Below are 17656 nucleotides of genomic sequence, written 5' to 3' on the forward strand. Positions count from 1 at the left end.
GGCTTGATGAATTGTACATGCTACCTCTCCTAATTGTGGGTGACATTGTTATCTTGTTTATTGAGGGCCGAAAGAAAATAAGCACTTCAGCCACAAAAGTGCCACTCCTTGTGGATGAACTGCTTGGCTAGTTCATGCTACCTCTCCTAAAATTAAATGGAAATCAATGGAAATTAGTGTTAGTGAGGTTAATAATAATGTAGGTACAAAATAATAAAGAAATTATGTGATTTTACCCCAAAAAATGAAATTTAATAAAAAATAGCTAAACAAAACCAAAACTAAAACACGCAAAGGCGGTTTTGGCAAAGCCAAAACCAATACCCAATGCTAATTCAGATCCAAAACCAAAACCAAAACCAAAACATGGGGGTCAGTGAGCATCTTTAGTCTTGACAAATGATGATTGTCAAACCCTATTTTTATGTTTCTCAGATGTTCTCTCACTCGGGTTTTGAGCGTCCTTGTCGTCCTACCAATGTACTGTTTTCCACATTGACATTGTATTAAATAAATGACATTCATTCTATTGCATGTAATGAAGTCATGAATTTTGAAACTCTGTTCACTCGATGTAAATCGATACTCCATTACTGGTTTAGTGCTTTTGCATCCTAACGCTACACAATTAGAACACAAACCACGGTAAAAGAAGCCTTTCTTAGGTGTTTTCTCCTCCAACCAACTGGGTTTATTCTAGGGATGAGCGCGCTCGGATTTCTGAAATCCGAGCCCACCCGAACGTTGCGGATCCGAGTCGGATCCGAGACAGATCCGGGTATTGGCGCCAAATTCAAAAGTGAAACTGAGGCTCTGACTCATAATCCCGTTGTCGGATCTCGCGATACTCGGATCCTATAAATTCCCCGCTAGTCGCCGCCATCTTCACTCGGGCATTGATCAGGGTAGAGGGAGGGTGTGTTAGGTGGTCCTCTGTGCTGTTTAGTTCTGTGCTGTTTAGTTCTGTGCTGTTTAGTTCTGTGCTGTTTAGTTCTGTGCTGTTTAGTTCTGTGCTGTGCTGTGCTGTTTAGTGCTGTGCTGTGCTGTGCTGTGCTGTGTTCTGCAGTATCAGTCCAGTGGTGCTGTGTGCTGTGCTCTGTCCTTCTGAGGTCAGTGGTGCTGCTGGGTCCTGTGCTGTGTCCTGTTCAGTCCAGTGGTGCTGTGTCCTGTGCTCTGTGCTTCTAAGGGCATAGTTATTTCCCCAATATTCCCCTGTGTTTAAAAAAATAAAAAAAAGTTTTTTTAAAAAATACCAAAAACTACTTTAATATTTTTTAATTACCACAAAATTTTCACAACCAATCCTGCAGTATAAGCCCATTGGTACTGCAATATTACCAAGTTCACACATTCAGCAGTAAAAGTCCAGTGGTACTGCAATATTACAAAGTTTACACATTCTGCAGTATCAGTCCAGTGGTGCTGTGTCCTGTGCTCTGTCCTGCTGAGTTCCGTAGTGCTGCTGGGTCCTGTGCCGTGTCCTGTTCAGTCCAGTGGTGCTGTGTCCTGTGCTCTGTGCTTCTAAGGGCATAGTTATTTCCCCATTATTCCCAAGTTTTTAAAAAATAAAAAAAAAGTAAAAAATAATAAAAAATTTAAAAAAAAAAAAATATATAATAATTATAACCAAATTTGCAAAACCAATCCAGCATTATAAGTCCATTGGTACTGCAATATTACCAAGTTCACACATTCTGCAGTATCAGTCCAGTGGTGCTGTGTCCTGTGCTCTGTCCTGCTGAGTTCCGTAGTGCTGCTGGGTCCTGTGCCGTGTCCTGTTCAGTCCAGTGGTGCTGTGTCCTGTGCTCTGTGCTTCTAAGGGCATAGTTATTTCCCCACTATTCCCAAGTTTTTTAAAAATAAAAAAAAAGTAAAAAAAAATAAAAAAAAAAAAAAAAAAATATATATAATAATTATAACCAAATTTGCAAAACCAATCCAGCAGTATAAGTCCATTGGTACTGCAATATTACCAAGTTCACACATTCTGCAGTATCTTGTGCTACATATAATGGAGACCAAAAATTTGGAGGATAAAGTAGGGAAAGATCAAGACCCACTTCCTCCTAATGCTGAAGCTGCTGCCACTAGTCATGACATAGACGATGAAATGCCATCAACGTCGTCTTCCAAGCCCGATGCCCAATCTCGTAGTACCGGGCATGTAAAATCCAAAAAGCCCAAGTTAAGAAAAAGTAGCAAAAAGAGAAACTTAAAATCATCTGAGGAGAAACGTAAAGTTGCCAATATGCCATTTACGACACGGAGTGGCAAGGAACGGCTTAGGCCCTGGCCCGTGTTCATGACTAGTGGTTCAGCTTCACCCACGGATCTTAGCCCTCCTCCTCCTCCCCCCCCTACAAAAAATTGAAGAGAGTTATGCTGTCAGCAACAAAACAGCAAACAACTCTGCCTTCTAAAGAGAAATTATCACAAATCCCCAAGGCGAGTCCAAGGGTGTTGGTGGTTGTCAAGCCTGACCTTCCCATCACTGTACGGGAAGAGGTGGCTCGGGAGGAGGCTATTGATGATGTAGCTGGCGCTGTGGAGGAACTTGATGATGAGGATGGTGATGTGGTTATTGTAAATGAGGCACCAGGGGGGGAAACAGCTGATGTCCATGGGATGAAAAAGCCCATCGTCATGCCTGGTCAGAAGACCAAAAAATGCACCTCTTCGGTCTGGAGTTATTTTTATCCAAATCCAGACAACCAATGTATGGCAATATGTAGCTTATGTAAAGCTCAAATAAGCAGGGGTAAGGATCTTGCCCACCTAGGAACATCCTCCCTTATACGTCACCTGAATAACCTTCATAGTTCAGTGGTTAGTTCAGGAACTGGGGCTAGGACCCTCATCGGTACAGGGACACCTAAATCCCGTGGTCCAGTTGGATACACACCAGCAACACCCTCCTCGTCAACTTCCTCCACAATCTCCATCAGATTCAGTCCTGCAGCCCAAGTCACCAGCCAGACTGAGTCCTCCTCAATACGGGATTCATCCGAGGAATCCTGCAGCGGTACGCCTACTACTGCCACTGCTGCTGTTGCTGCTGTTAGTCGGTCATCTTCCCAGAGGGGAAGTCGTAAGACCGCTAAGTCTTTCACCAAACAATTGACCGTCCAACAGTCGTTTGCCATGACCACCAAATACGATAGTAGTCACCCTATTGCAAAGCGTATAACTGCGGCTGTAACTGCAATGTTGGTGTTAGACGTGCGCCCGGTGTCCGCCATCAGTGGAGTGGGATTTAGAGGGTTGATGGAGGTATTGTGTCCCCGGTACCAAATCCCCTCGAGATTCCACTTCACTAGGCAGGCGATACCAAAAATGTACAGAGAAGTACGATCAAGTGTCCTCAGTGCTCTTAAAAATGCGGTTGTACCCACTGTCCACTTAACCACGGACATGTGGACAAGTGGTTCTGGGCAAACGAAGGACTATATGACTGTGACAGCCCACTGGGTAGATGCATCCCCTTCCGCAGCAACAGCAACAGCTGCATCAGTAGCAGCATCTACAAAATGGCTGCTCATGCAAAGGCAGGCAACATTGTGCATTACAGGCTTTAATAAGAGGCACAACGCTGACAACATATTAGAGAAAATGAGGGAAATTATCTCCCAGTGGCTTACCCCACTTAGACTCTCATGGGGATTTGTGGTGTCAGACAATGCCAGTAACATTGTGCGGGCATTAAATATGGGCAATTTCCAGCACGTCCCATGTTTTGCCCACACCATTAATTTGGTGGTGCAGCATTACCTCAAGAGTGACAGGGGTGTGCAGGAGATGCTTGCGGTGGCCCGCAAAATTGCTGGACACTTTCGGCATTCAGCCAGTGCCTACCGCAGACTAGAGGCACATCAAAAAAGCTTGAACCTGCCCTGCCATCACCTCAAACAAGAGGTTGTGACGCGCTGGAACTCCACCCTCTATATGCTGCAGAGGATGGAGGAGCAGCAAAAGGCCATTCAGGCCTACACAGCCACCTACGACATAGGCAAAGGAGTGGGGATGCGCCTGAGTCAAGCGCAGTGGAGACTGATTTCCGTGTTGTGCAAGGTTCTGCAGCCATTTGAACTTGCCACACGAGAAGTCAGTTCCGACACTGCCAGCTTGAGTCAGGTCATTCCCCTGATCAGGCTGTTGCAGAAGCAGCTGGAGAAAGTGAGGGAGGAGCTGGTAAGCCATTGCGATTACAGCAAGCATGTAGCTCTTGTGGATGTAGCCCTTCGTACGCTTTGCCAGGATCCGAGGGTGGTCACTCTTTTAAAGTCAGAGGAATACATTCTGGCCACCGTGCTCGATCCTCGGTTTAAAGCGTATGTTGTGTCTCTGTTTCCGGCGGACACAAATCTACAGCGGTGCAAAGACCTGCTGGTCAGGAGATTGTCCTCTAAAGAGGACCGTGACATGCCAACAGCTCCACTCTCATTTTCTTCCACATCTATGGCTGCGAGGAAAAAGCTCAGTTTTCCCAAAAGAGGCACTGGCGGGGATGCTGATAACATCTGGTCCGGACTGAAGGACCTGCCAACCATTGCAGACATGTCTACTCTCGCTGCATTGGATGCTGTGACAATAGAAAAAATTGTGGATGATTACTTTGCTGACACCATCCAAGTAGACATGTCAGACAGTCCATATTGTTACTGGCAGGAAAAAAAGGCAGTTTGGAAGCCCCTGTACAAACTGGCTCTATTTTACCTGAGTTGTCCCCCCTCCAGTGTGTACTCGGAAAGAGTTTTTAGTGCAGCGGGGAACCTGGTCAGTGAGCGGCGAAGGAGGTTGCTTCCTCACAACGTTGAAAAAATGATGTTTATAAAAATGAATAATCAATTCCTCAATGAAGTACAGCACTGCCCTCCAGATACTACAGAGGGACCTGTGGTTGTGGAGTCCAGCGGGGACGAATTGATAATGTGTGATGAGGAGGAAGTACACACTGTAGGGGGAGAGGAATCAGAGGTTGAGGATGAGGACGACATCTTGCCTCAGTAGAGCCTGTTTAGTCTGTACAGGGAGAGATGAATAGCTTTTTTGGTGTGGGGGCCCAAACAAACCAATCATTTCAGTCAAAGTTGTTTGGTAGGCCCTGTCGCTGAAATGATTGGTTTGTTAAAGTGTGCATGTCCTATTTCAACAACAGACCTCTCAACTGCAGCTCATCCCTCCTCTGCGGGGATAATGTCTCCTGTGCTCTGACACGTCACTCTGTGTACTCTCAGCCTCAGGATCTGACACTACAGCTACCATGCCTCTTGTAGCAGCCCTCACTCCAGGGCCTCTTCCATGTGCAGTGTCCCCCTCTCTCTTGGGTTCACTATAGTGGCATGGAGTTCTCCCCCTCATCCAGGGCACACATTCCTTGCCCTGGCTCAGTCACCACGCTCAGACTTCCAGGCAATGCTGGGGGAGCCTGGGAGCTTCCACCCCAGGTCCCCAGCTACAACTCTCCTCTCCTGTGTCTTCTCTCTCTTTCTGACACTTTAAAGATCGTGCCTTTAAATGAAAAAGTCAGTCTTCATTGCACGACTATGTGCAAGTGCAACAGGGACATTTTTTTGGGTTTACAAAGTCAAACAATAACACTACGACCCTGTCTGTCTGGGGTCTGTCAATGACGAATTGTCTGGAGCATGTTTTGAGGAGGTATTGTGGCCCCGGTATCAAATTGGGTACCGGGGCCACCCCACTATGCAGTCCAGATACTTGTTTGGTGGAATTCCGACACGTGGAGGGTTTTTTAATTATATTGTGGCCTCGGTACCAAATTGTGTACCGGGGCCACCACACTACGCAGTCAAGATACTTGTTTGGTGGAATTCAGACCAGTTGAGGGTTTTATTATTATATTGTGTGGACCACTCTATCTATACCACACTACAACTCTATACCACTCTATTTCCTACTTTAATTCTATTTAATTCTATTTCCTACTTTAATTCTATTACTAATTAATTAACATAAAGAGGAACAAAAAAAACCAATTTTACCAAAAGTATAATATGACTTAGACTTACAAACACTACACTTGAAAGATCGTGCCTTTAAATGAAAAAGTAAGTCTTCATTGCACGACTATGTGCAACAGGGACAGTTTTTTTCTTTACAAAGTCAACTAATAACACTTGGACCCTGTCTGTCTTTAACATACTTGATGGGATCTCAATGACGAATTGTCTGTAGCATGTTTGGAGGAGGTATTGTGGCCCCGGTATCAAGTTGGGTACCGGGGCCACCCCACTACGCAGTCCAGATACTTGTTTGGTGGAATTCTGACACGTGGAGGGTGTATTTATTTTATTGTGGCCCCGGTATCAAATTGGGTACCGGGGCCACCCCACTACGCAGTCCAGATACTTGTTTGGTGGAATTCTGACACGTGGAGGGTGTATTTATTTTATTGTGGCCCCGGTATCAAATTGGGTACCGGGGCCACCCCACTACGCAGTCCAGATACTTGTTTGGTGGAATTCTGACACGTGGAGGGTGTATTTATTTTATTGTGGCCCCGGTATCAAATTGGGTACCGGGGCCACCCCACTACGCAGTCCAGATACTTGTTTGGTGGAATTCTGACACGTGGAGGGTTTTTTAATTATATTGTGGCCTCGGTACCAAATTGTGTACCGGGGCCACCACACTACGCAGTCAAGATAGATAGATGCGTATCATAGATAAAGTACATTCAGTGGTGTGGGGCAAATTGAAAAATATTCAAAATGCACTGACATTATCAAAAACAAGAGGTTGTCACACGCTAAAACTCCAACATGTATATGATGGAGAGGATGGAGGAGCAGCCGTATGTGTAGTGTAATGCAGACCTGTTGAAGGTTTTTTATATATTTTATTGTGGTGCCCAGTGCCCACTCCTCTAGGCAGTCCAGGTACATTTATTGGTGCGATTCATAAAAGTTCAGGGTTTTTAATATATTGTGGTGACCCACTCCTCTACGCAGTCCAGGTACATTTATTGGTGCGAATCATAAAAGTTCAGGGTTTTTAATATATCTTGTGGTGACCCACTCCTCTACGCAGTCCAGGTACATTTATTGGTGCGAATCAAACAAGTTGATGGTTTTCTTATTATATATATTGTGGTGACCCACTCCTCTACGCAGTCCAGGTACATTTATTGGTGCGAATCAAACAAGTTGATGGTTTTCTTATTATATATATTGTGGTGACCCACTCCTCTACGCAGTCCAGGTACATTTATTGGTGCGATTCATAAAAGTTCAGGGTTTTTAATATATTGTGGTGACCCACTCCTCTACGCAGTCCAGGTACATTTATTGGTGCGAATCAAACAAGTTGATGGTTTTCTTATTATATATATTGTGGTGACCCACTCCTCTACGCAGTCCAGGTACATTTATTGGTGCGAATCAAACAAGTTGATGGTTTTCTTATTATATATATTGTGGTGACCCACTCCTCTACGCAGTCCAGGTACAATTATTGGTGCGAATCATAAAAGTTCAGGGTTTTTAAGATATTGTGGTGACCCACTCCTCTACGCAGTCCAGGTACAATTATTGGTGCGAATCATAAAAGTTCAGGGTTTTTAAGATATTGTGGTGACCCACTCCTCTACGCAGTCCAGGTACAATTATTGGTGCGAATCATAAAAGTTCAGGGTTTTTAAGATATATTGTGGTGACCCACTCCTCTACGCAGTCCAGAAAGATACCTTTTTGCAACGTTTTGGACTAATAACTATATTGTGAGGTGTTCAGAATACACTGTAAATTAGTGGAAATGCTTGTTATTGAATGTTATTGAGGTTAATAATAGCCTAGGAGTGAAAATAAGCCCAAAAACTTGATTTTTAAACTTTTTATGTTTTTTTCAAAAAAAATCCGAATCCAATACCTTAAATCCGAACCGAGACCTTTCGTCAAGTGTTTTGCGAGACAAATCCGAACCTCAAAAATAACGAAAATCCGGATCCAAAACACAAAACACGAGACCTCAAAAGTCGCCGGTGCACATCCCTAGTTTATTCATAACTGTTTTACTGGGAATATATTTGGATGCCATTGGAGTCATTTTAAGATCAGGGGCTTTTCTAAACACTACTTGTGGATACTCGGGTAATATGGGCCCTAATGTATCATCCTGTTTAAGGATATGCAAGTGTTTCCGAATTATGTATATTGTAACCAATGTTTGAATAGGATTATTTATCATTTTATATGATTGTATGTGTATATTTATGTATTTTAATGGGCCAAATAAATTGTGTGGAATTAACATCAGATATCATTTTAGACCGAGCATACAGCTCACAGTTTAATACATATGAGAAACACAAGAATTGCAAATAAGGTACAAGAGCACAATTTAAAATATATCAATAATATCCCTTTAGACTTGGATTAACACACAAGTCAATGAGCGCTTAACTTTCTAGTAAATATTTTTCTATGATTACAGTAATTTATGAAGACCAAAATAAAGAACAGATATATCCACATTTAGTATTAGATCCAAGCCTGTTGCTTTCATGTAGCAAGTTGAAAGCCTAGGTGTAGGAGAGATGAGTTTCCTAGCTCTCCTTGAGGTTCCCAACGCTTTATTCACTTGCATTATGCAATAATTGCTTAGTACAGTGACAACAATCACATCTGACCCTGCAATCTTAGCAGCAAGGTGACTGACACGTAAGTATCATATTCTCTTTTGGCTGCACTCCTTTCTGCGATCAATTATTGCAAAGTGTGGGTGCAGAGAGTCACTACTTGCAGAATTTATTTGCCCCATGGGCTGTTCTAGAGATCAATATGAATTCTGTGTGTGTTCTTTTCTGGCTGGCAAGGCACGCTGGGACATGTTGTTACAAAACAGCTGGTGAGCCACGGGTTGCCTAATGCTGATCTTGAGACTAATATCTCAAGTGTACCTACTGTATATTATACTAATGTCTAGTGCATATAGTTTGTAATGATTTTTTAGAATTTCCTCCAATAATTTAGTGATGCATTATTGGAATTCTTTACCGTGTCATCATCCATTTGCATGGGATGTAGGTGCCTGTATCAGTTTTGCTACAAGATATTTACTGCAGGCACCCAGGCAGCTCTGGACACTAAGATATGTAATAATAAGTCACTGAATCAATAAACCATTAAGTCTGCTGTGCATTTATTACTATGCTTATATTAGAGATGAGCGGACTCGGATTTCGCTAATCCGAGCCCACCCAAACAGTGGGGATCCGACGGGATCCAAGCACTGTTCGGGAACTTCCGGGCGCCAAATGAACCCAAACCGAGGCTATGACATCCAAGTCTCGCGTCGGATCTCATAAATGCCCCGCTCGCGGCCGCCATCTTCATTCTCCTTGTGGTTAGTGAAGAGGGAGGTTGATGTGCTCTGTCCTGCTGATAACTTTACTAAAGTGGTGCTTTGTCCTGCTGAGTGAATTAGTAGTTTGTCCAGTGCTCTGTCCTGCGGATTTATTTAGTCTAGTGGTGCTTTGTCCTGCTGAGTGCAGTAGTACTTTTTCCAGTGCTCTGTCCTGCTGATTCCAGTGGTGCTTTGGCCAGTGTCTGTGCTGCTGAGTCCAGTGGTGCTTTTGTCCTGTATTTGTTTCTAATAAGTCCATATCAATTTGTTAATTAGCCAAAAATCTTTTAAAAAATAAAAAAAAAATATCCTATAAAAAAATATAAAAAAATAATTGAAAAAGTATAAAAATTATTATAGAGCAATATATTCTTGCAGTCCCAAAATAGAGGACCTGCCATTTCTATTACTACGTTCATTATTTCTGTAGTTCCAAAAAATAGGAACTGCCAGTTCTATTACTACGGTCATTGTTTGTGTAGTTCCAAAAAATAGGAACTGCCAGTTCTATTACTACGGTCATTGTTTGTGTAGTTCCAAAAAATAGGAACTGCCAGTTATATTACTACGGTCATTGTTTGTGTAGTTCCAAAAAATAGGAACTGCCAGTTCTATTACTACGATCATTGTTTGTGTAGTTCCAAGAAATAGGAACTGCCAGTTCTATTACTACGGTGTCACGATCCTCCTGGCAGCTCCTACCTTTTGGACTTTATTATTTGTATTTGTTCTTTTTATGTGTTTGCAGCAGTACCTCTGATGTCCAGAGGTGCTGCTATTGTGCATTTCTTGTGCTTTAGGAGTTAAATTTTCAGTTCACTAATTATCCCTTGCGCACCTGGGTGTGGTCTCATTTTCCTTATTTATACCTGTCACTCCCAGCACACATTGCTGGTTATTGATGTCATATCCTGTTGTTGCACCCTGTGGATTCTTCCTCCTGCCTTTCTCCTCTGGTTACATGCTGCATGGAATCTGTTCATACCTCCTGCTTCCCTGCATTAGCTGTGTACCTGCTGGTTTCTGAACATTCATATTACTTCCTGCATCAGCTTCCACCTGGTATCTATGACTACTCTTAATTACCTGTTATTTATACTTTTTCTGCAAATAAACAGAGTGTTTTCACCATATTCGTGACTCCTAGCTGTACTCCTGTATGTAACCGTGACAGTATAACTAGCCCAAAAAACAGCTTAGGAGTCAGGTGAAAGTTTTTTATTCTGGGACCTTTTTGTTCTGCAATTCATTTTTCACTTACTTTTGGAACATATCTGCCTTACCAGCTTTTGAATTGCCACAGCTACAGGCTTTACAAATGGACATAATCCTGTTACGCTCCCAGCTGGCTAAATTTTCCACTTTGCTTATGGACCCACTCAGGAGACTGTCAGATTCTGTCTCTCCTAATTCAGAAGCTGCTGATCTGTCTCAATCCACCTTCTCTGCTGATGAACATGTGCAAATAGCACCTCTTAAAAGTGCTTCTACAAATTTGCTGTTTTCTAAGAACTATGGGGTAACTAATTGCCAGTTCACAGGTGGTCCACGCCCCCATCTGACCGAAGAGGTCCATGCAGAATAACAAACAAGTTGTGTCTCTACTGTGCCAGCAATGCACAATTCTTGTAGGACTGTCCTATCCGTAGATCATGTCAGCTTACTGAACCATCTCCTGTTGTTTCCTCTCTGCATTCCAAATCTGTTTATGCTCACCCATTCCTGTTCTCTGGGAAGAGACCCAATCTGCCAGCTCCAGCCGCCTGTCCTGAGGCGCCAGCTCCAGCCGCCTGTCCTGAGGCGCCAGCTCCAGCCGCCTGTCCTGAGGCGCCAGCTCCACCCGCCTGTCCTGAGGCGCCAACTCCCTCTGTCTCCTGTTGCGAGGTGCCAGCCTCTGTCTCCTGTTGCGAGGTGCCAGCCTCTGTCTCCTGTTGCGAGGTGCCAGCCTCTGTCTCCTGTTGCGAGGTGCCAGCCGCTGCCTCCAGTTCCGAGTCTTCAGCCGCTGCCTCCAGTTCCGAGTCTTCAGCCGCTGCCTCCAGTTCCGAGTCTTCAGCCGTTGCCTCCAGTTCTGAGTCTTCAGCCGCTGCCTCCAGTTCTGAGTCTTCAGCCGCTGCCTCCAGTTCTGAGTCTTCAGCCGCTGCCTCCAGTCCCGAGTCTTCAGCCGCTGTCTCTGTTCCTGAGCTACAGCCTGTCCGCTCCGAGGCTTCTCACAGTGCTGTCCCCTCCAAGTCTGCCGCCCAGTCCGGGCCTGCCCCCGAGTCTGCCGACCAGTCCGGGCCTGCCGCCAAGTCTGCCGCCCAGTCCGGGTTTGCTGCCAAGTCTTCTGCCAAGTCCGAGCCATCTGTTACCGAGGGTGCTAAGTCTGAACCATCGCCTTTCTTTGAGGGGCATCCTTCCCAATTGCATGCCCTTCTGAAGTTTTTTGCTGCACAGATCCCCTCCGTACCAAGCCTTGTTAGTAGCCCTAAGAGACAGGTACTATTCCTAATATCCTATTTTAGGGGAGAGGCTTTGGAATGGGCAAACCCATTTATTAAGACGGATCACCCCATCTTATCTGACTTTCAGTCCTTTACTGAGGCAGTTTTCAGCAAATTTGTAACACCCCCCACTATGCCATCTTGCGGGGCCTCTGCATTGTCAGCAGTACCACCCATCTCACCTGATCAAGAGCTACCTTTGTGTCCCACCCGCTTGGTTTAGGTCCCAATTCCAAAGAAGTCCCGTAAGAGGGGAGGACGTAAGAAGAGAGGTGGTTCTGCAGTGCTTGAACTTTCAGCTGGCATTGTCCCCTTTGCCTTTCCGCCCATGGATGAGGACTTTTCTGTCAGGGCCCCTATTGTGGACTATGATTCTGATGAATTCAGACATTGGTGGTAATTTGGGCGTCTGGAATGCGCCATTAAGGGAGGGGGTACTGTCACGATCCGCCTGGCAGCTCCTACCTTTTGGACTTTATTATTTGTATTTGTTCTTTTTATGTGTTTGCAGCAGTACCTCTGATGTCCAGAGGTGCTGCTATTGTGCATTTCTTGTGATTTAGGAGTTAAACTTTCAGTTCACTAATTATCCCTTGCACCTGGGTGTGGTCTCATTTTCCTTATTTATACCTGTCACTCCCAGCACACATTGCTGGTTATTGATGTCATATCCTGTTGTTGCACCCTGTGGATTCTTCCTCCTGCCTTGCTCCTCTGGTTACATGCTGCATCGAATCTGTTCATACCTCCTGCTTCCCTGCATTAGATGTGTACCTGCTGGTTTCTGAACATTCATATTACTTCCTGCATCAGCTTGCACCTGGTATCTATGACTACTCTTGATTACCTGTTATTTATACTTTTTCTGCAAATAAACAGAGTGTTTTCACCATATTTGTGGCTCCTAGCTGTACTCCTGTATGTAACCGTGACATACGGTCATTGTTTGTGTAGTTCCAAAAAATAGGAACTGCCAGTTCTATTACTACGGTCATTGTTTGTGTAGTTCCAAAAAATAGGAACTGCCATTTCTATTACTACGGTCATTGTTTGTGTAGTTCCAAAAAATAGGAACTGCCAGTTCTTTTACTATGTTCTTTGTTTTTATCTGTGCAGTGGAATTCAGACCAGCTAAGGGGGATATATTGTGGCCCCGGTACCAAATTGGGTACCGGGCCCACTCCACTACGCAGTCCAGAAAGCTAACTCGGTGCAACGTTTTGGACTAAAAAGAATATTGTGAGGTGTGAGGTGTTCAGAATAGACTGGAAATTAGTGGAAATGATTGTTATTGAATGTTATTGAGGTTAATAATAGCGTAGGAGTGGAAAACAACCAAAAAACAGGATTTTAGTGCTTTTTATGCTTTTTAAAAAATAAATCAGAACCCAAAACCCGAAATCAGAACCAAAACCTTTCGTCAGGTGTTTTGGCAAAACAAATCAGAACCCAAAACCTATAGCTAATCAGAACCCAAAACCCAAAACACTAAAAGTGCCCGGTTCACACCCCTAGCTTATATCCACTACAGGACTATTAAGGAGGAAGGTGGTGGGAGAATAGCACAGATATTAATGGGGAAAAATCTCTAGAATTAATGCGGTGGCAGAATAACTCTCCAGTTATATAATCCACGGTCCTAAGTATTGTGACAGCGAGACAATACAAATACAGCGCTGTGTAACATGGTTTCGACTATATAAACAATAGTAAAATACAAAGAAGCTTTTAGAGTGCTGTTTATTAACATTACTGAATGTTTACTGATGTATCTAAACATCTGTTGTGTGTTCCTTGGTTTCCCCTACACTGAAACAAAAGAATAGGGAACTTATGTGTGTGTTAGTAACCACTATGTATCTAAGAGGTCTATTTATGGACCAACAGCAAAAATGGCATGTATAGTATAATCATCAGCTATTTATATAGCACCACTAATTCCACCATGCTGGACAGAGAACTCACTCACATCAGTTCCTGCCCTATTGGAGCTTACAGTCTAAATTCCCTAATATAAACATACCAAGAAAGACTAAGGTCATCAATTTAATGGCAGACAATTAGCCTACTTGTATATTTTTTTGTAGTGTGGGAGGAAACCAGAACACCCAGAGGAAACCCACGCAAACATGGGGAGAGGACACAAACTCCATATAAGATAAGGCCATTGTCAGGAATCAAACTCATGACCCCAGTGCTGTGAGGCAGAGGTGCTAACCACTAAGCCACCGCGCTGCCCCTACATCACAGCCCTTATTGCCTCTTTTTGTAGCAGTAAGGAATGTGTACTGTGGCTATTTCTAAAAAAAAATCTCATGCCAGCACAGCACATTAGATAAGAGGCAGTCCAGGTGATGAATCCTTTACAACTCCGGCTTCTGACCCGGAGTATTTACTGTGCATGCGCAAGGGACAGTGCCATTAATCAATGCAGAGGAGAGCATGAAGGCTGCTGATCTGAAGATCCCTCTCCTGCGATGCTCTTCCCATAGGATTGAATGGCTAACACCATCTTTAGGTTTTGCCAGGTATTGTGTGGCACTTTGCTTAATGCAGGAGATATCTCTGATAATCCCTGTGTTGGGCTTTTGTTAAATTGGCAAAATACCTAAAATACCTAAAGCTTACAGGAAAAGCTGTTTGTATTAGAGATGCTCGGGCTCGGTTTTCTGAAAAACGAACCCACCCGAACTTAGGGGATTCGAATAGGCTCACAAGCCAGCTCGAAACTTTTGCGCATCCTCAGATCTGAATGGAGGCAAAATGTCATTGTTGCGTTGTCGGATCTCTCAGGTTTTGGATTCCATAAGTACCTCCCTCCTCAGGAGATCTAGCGCCATTGCTCACACAGAAACAGGGGTAGCAGTGTTCTTGTCACTCTCCATTCTCCAGTGACATTGCTCAGTGCCATTGCTCACACAGAAACAGGAGCAGTACCAGTTTTCTTGACACTTGACCAAAGGTGACTGGAAATAACTGGAAATTAATGTTATTGAGGTTAATAATAATGTAGAAACAAAAAAAGAGCCAAATTATGTGATTTTAGCAAAAAAAAAATAGAATTTTAGAAAAAATAGGGATCCAAAACCACAACCAAAACATGGGGGTCAGTGAACATCTCTAGCTTCTATATTTGAAGCATATTATATTAGCACTTTATTTCTATCTTTATCACTTTCTATTCATTTTTAAGCCTTACATTTCACCGTTCATAGGCCTGATAGAGTCATAAATGTGAATGTTTTACGTTTGATTATTAATAAAAATGATTTAAAATGTATGTGAATTTAATGGACTAGGAGTGCCTTTGTTTTTCAAGTCTAGTCTTAATGGAAAATTTGTGTTTAATTAGTTGTAAAAGCTGATCAAATATAAGATAGCTATGAATTGCTGTATGTAATATTTGAGGTTAGCCCTGACAGAGTGCGGACTACGACCCCCCCATTTGTGTGACCTTTCTATCATAGCCAGCACTAACTTTTCAACCACTTGTGCTACAGTAGCTCCTCCATGGGATTGGACAAGACAGACTAGCCTTCGCGCATCATGTGTATCAATGAGCCTTGAGTGTCCATGACTCTGTCGACGGTTCAATAGTTATCCATCCTTGGACAGCGTTTGGTAGATATTAACAACTGCATACTGGGAACACCCCACAAGACCTGCCAATTTGGAGATGCTCTGACCCAGTCATGTAGCCATCACAATTTGGCCCTTGTCAAAGTTACTCAGATCCTTAAGCTTGCCCATTTTTACATTTCAACAGATCAAGTTCAAGAACTGACTATTTGCTTGCTGCCTAATATATCCCATCTCTTGACAGGTGCCATTGTAATAAGATAATCAATGTTATTCACTGCAGTTGTTCGTGGTTTTTAGTGTTGTGGCTGATCGGTGTACATTCCCCAGTCACCCACCTACTGATCTAAGCAGAGTCTGGCAGAAGTCACAGTTTTCAGCTGGAACGTGTTCCTGACATCAAGTGCTAGGAGTGCTTCTATGCTTTGCTCATTGATATGTTTCATAACACTTGATAGAAACATCCACAAGGAAGTTTCAGCTGGAAGATCAACTGTCCGGAACTACAACATAAAAAAAACGATAAAACAGAATTGTTTGCCCTGCAAGCTCACGGGTTCCATTGTAGTTGATCTTCTGCAAAACAGCCCAAACACATTCCACATTCACCTGTATATTGTTATTCAGTATTTACAGTATAACATGTTTATGCTCTATATAGCATTAGCAATATTAGTGGGAAACTATAGCTAGATTTCAGGCTTTTCAGATTCCAGTTTGACACTGACTATACATTTTCCATATGATGTTTTGGCTGCTGGTCTCAAAGGAGAGGTAGCTTCATGTCAGTGACATAACTAAAGCATTGTTAAAGTTTTGTGGCCAGGAGACCCCCTCACTCCATTGTAATAACTGTCTGCAGATTAAACCTCCTGTTGGTAAATATGTTACCACACAAAGATTGCAGGCCTACCACTGATATATCTGGATAAAAATACTATATTTGTATTTTCTTCCAAATTCTTTGGATTTAATTTAATAGTTTTGCCCTCTCCACACCTTCCAACAGTGCCTAGCCGGCAGCATGCAGAAAAAAGGTGTGTGTGGTCACTCAGCACTGGGACGTGGTCAAGCAACATTGGTGAGTGGTCCTGTCACGTGGGGGCACGGTCACATAACGTACCTCCGTGCCACATCCCACCTGGGGTTATGCAGCACTCCTTAAGCACTAGGCTGCCCCTTACGCTCCCCAGGAAAGTGAATTGCTGATGACATCAGTGGCAAGTGTGCGCATTCACCATTGTGAGCAGGGACATAGCTCCCAACTAGCTGTTTGTCTAGATAAACGTGCCAACGTGCCAACGGTCTAGAATAGTCCCTTCCACAATGCTTAACAATTACATAAATTTATTCAGGCACACCGGTACCCGACCCAAGACCAGTTTAGTCATAAACCAGGTAACCTATCTAACATGGGATGAAATGAGAGCACCTAGAGGAAACCCATAGCAGCACTGGGGGAACACACAAATGCAATGCAGATTATAACATGCTGGGTTAGAAGCAACCCCAAGGCCCCAGCAAGGCATCAATGAACTTACAGAAATGCTTACAATAATAGTACCCCTATATTTTAAAACTTAATAGTAATTAAGTAACGTTACAGACAAATAATAAATCTGCTTATGCATTATGCCTGATGTACTATTATATTCTCATCTTCTTAAGCCTATTATTCAACATTCATTTTTTTAAAATAAAGTTTTGGTTGTTGTTATAACATTTTATTGTTGTTTTTATTTAATTTAACCTTCCTGCCTCCTGAACATGTCCAGGAAGGAGGCAGCACTCAGATGCACATAGAAACAAGTTAAGGTGCCTGTTTAAAGCAGGTTGTCTTTCATGTAACAGCAGCACAGATGCTAATCATTAGCAGACTGCTAACATGCTCCCTGATGTTCTGCCATTTATCAAAGGGCCACTAGCTATATACTCAGTACCACTGACCTGGGCAGTCGATGGAGAATACTCAGATCCCCATGGGTCTGGCCTGCTGGAAATTAAAGCTTGTGGATTAATTTAAACAGCAGTGAATGACGAGGGAGTTAAGACACTGAGAAAACTGCTTAACCACAACACCATCTAGTGGAGGTAAATAATTTATTGGGTATTGTTACCTATAGATAAGAACATAATATTACTTAGTAAAGATATTTTAGCTATATACACACAGACAATTACTGGAACTCTGCCGTCAGAACAGCAGAGATGGTACGGGCTAGCTTTAGGGTTTT

This window comes from Mixophyes fleayi, chromosome 8 (assembly GCF_038048845.1).
Source record: "Mixophyes fleayi isolate aMixFle1 chromosome 8, aMixFle1.hap1, whole genome shotgun sequence".
Lineage (NCBI taxonomy): Eukaryota > Metazoa > Chordata > Amphibia > Anura > Limnodynastidae > Mixophyes > Mixophyes fleayi.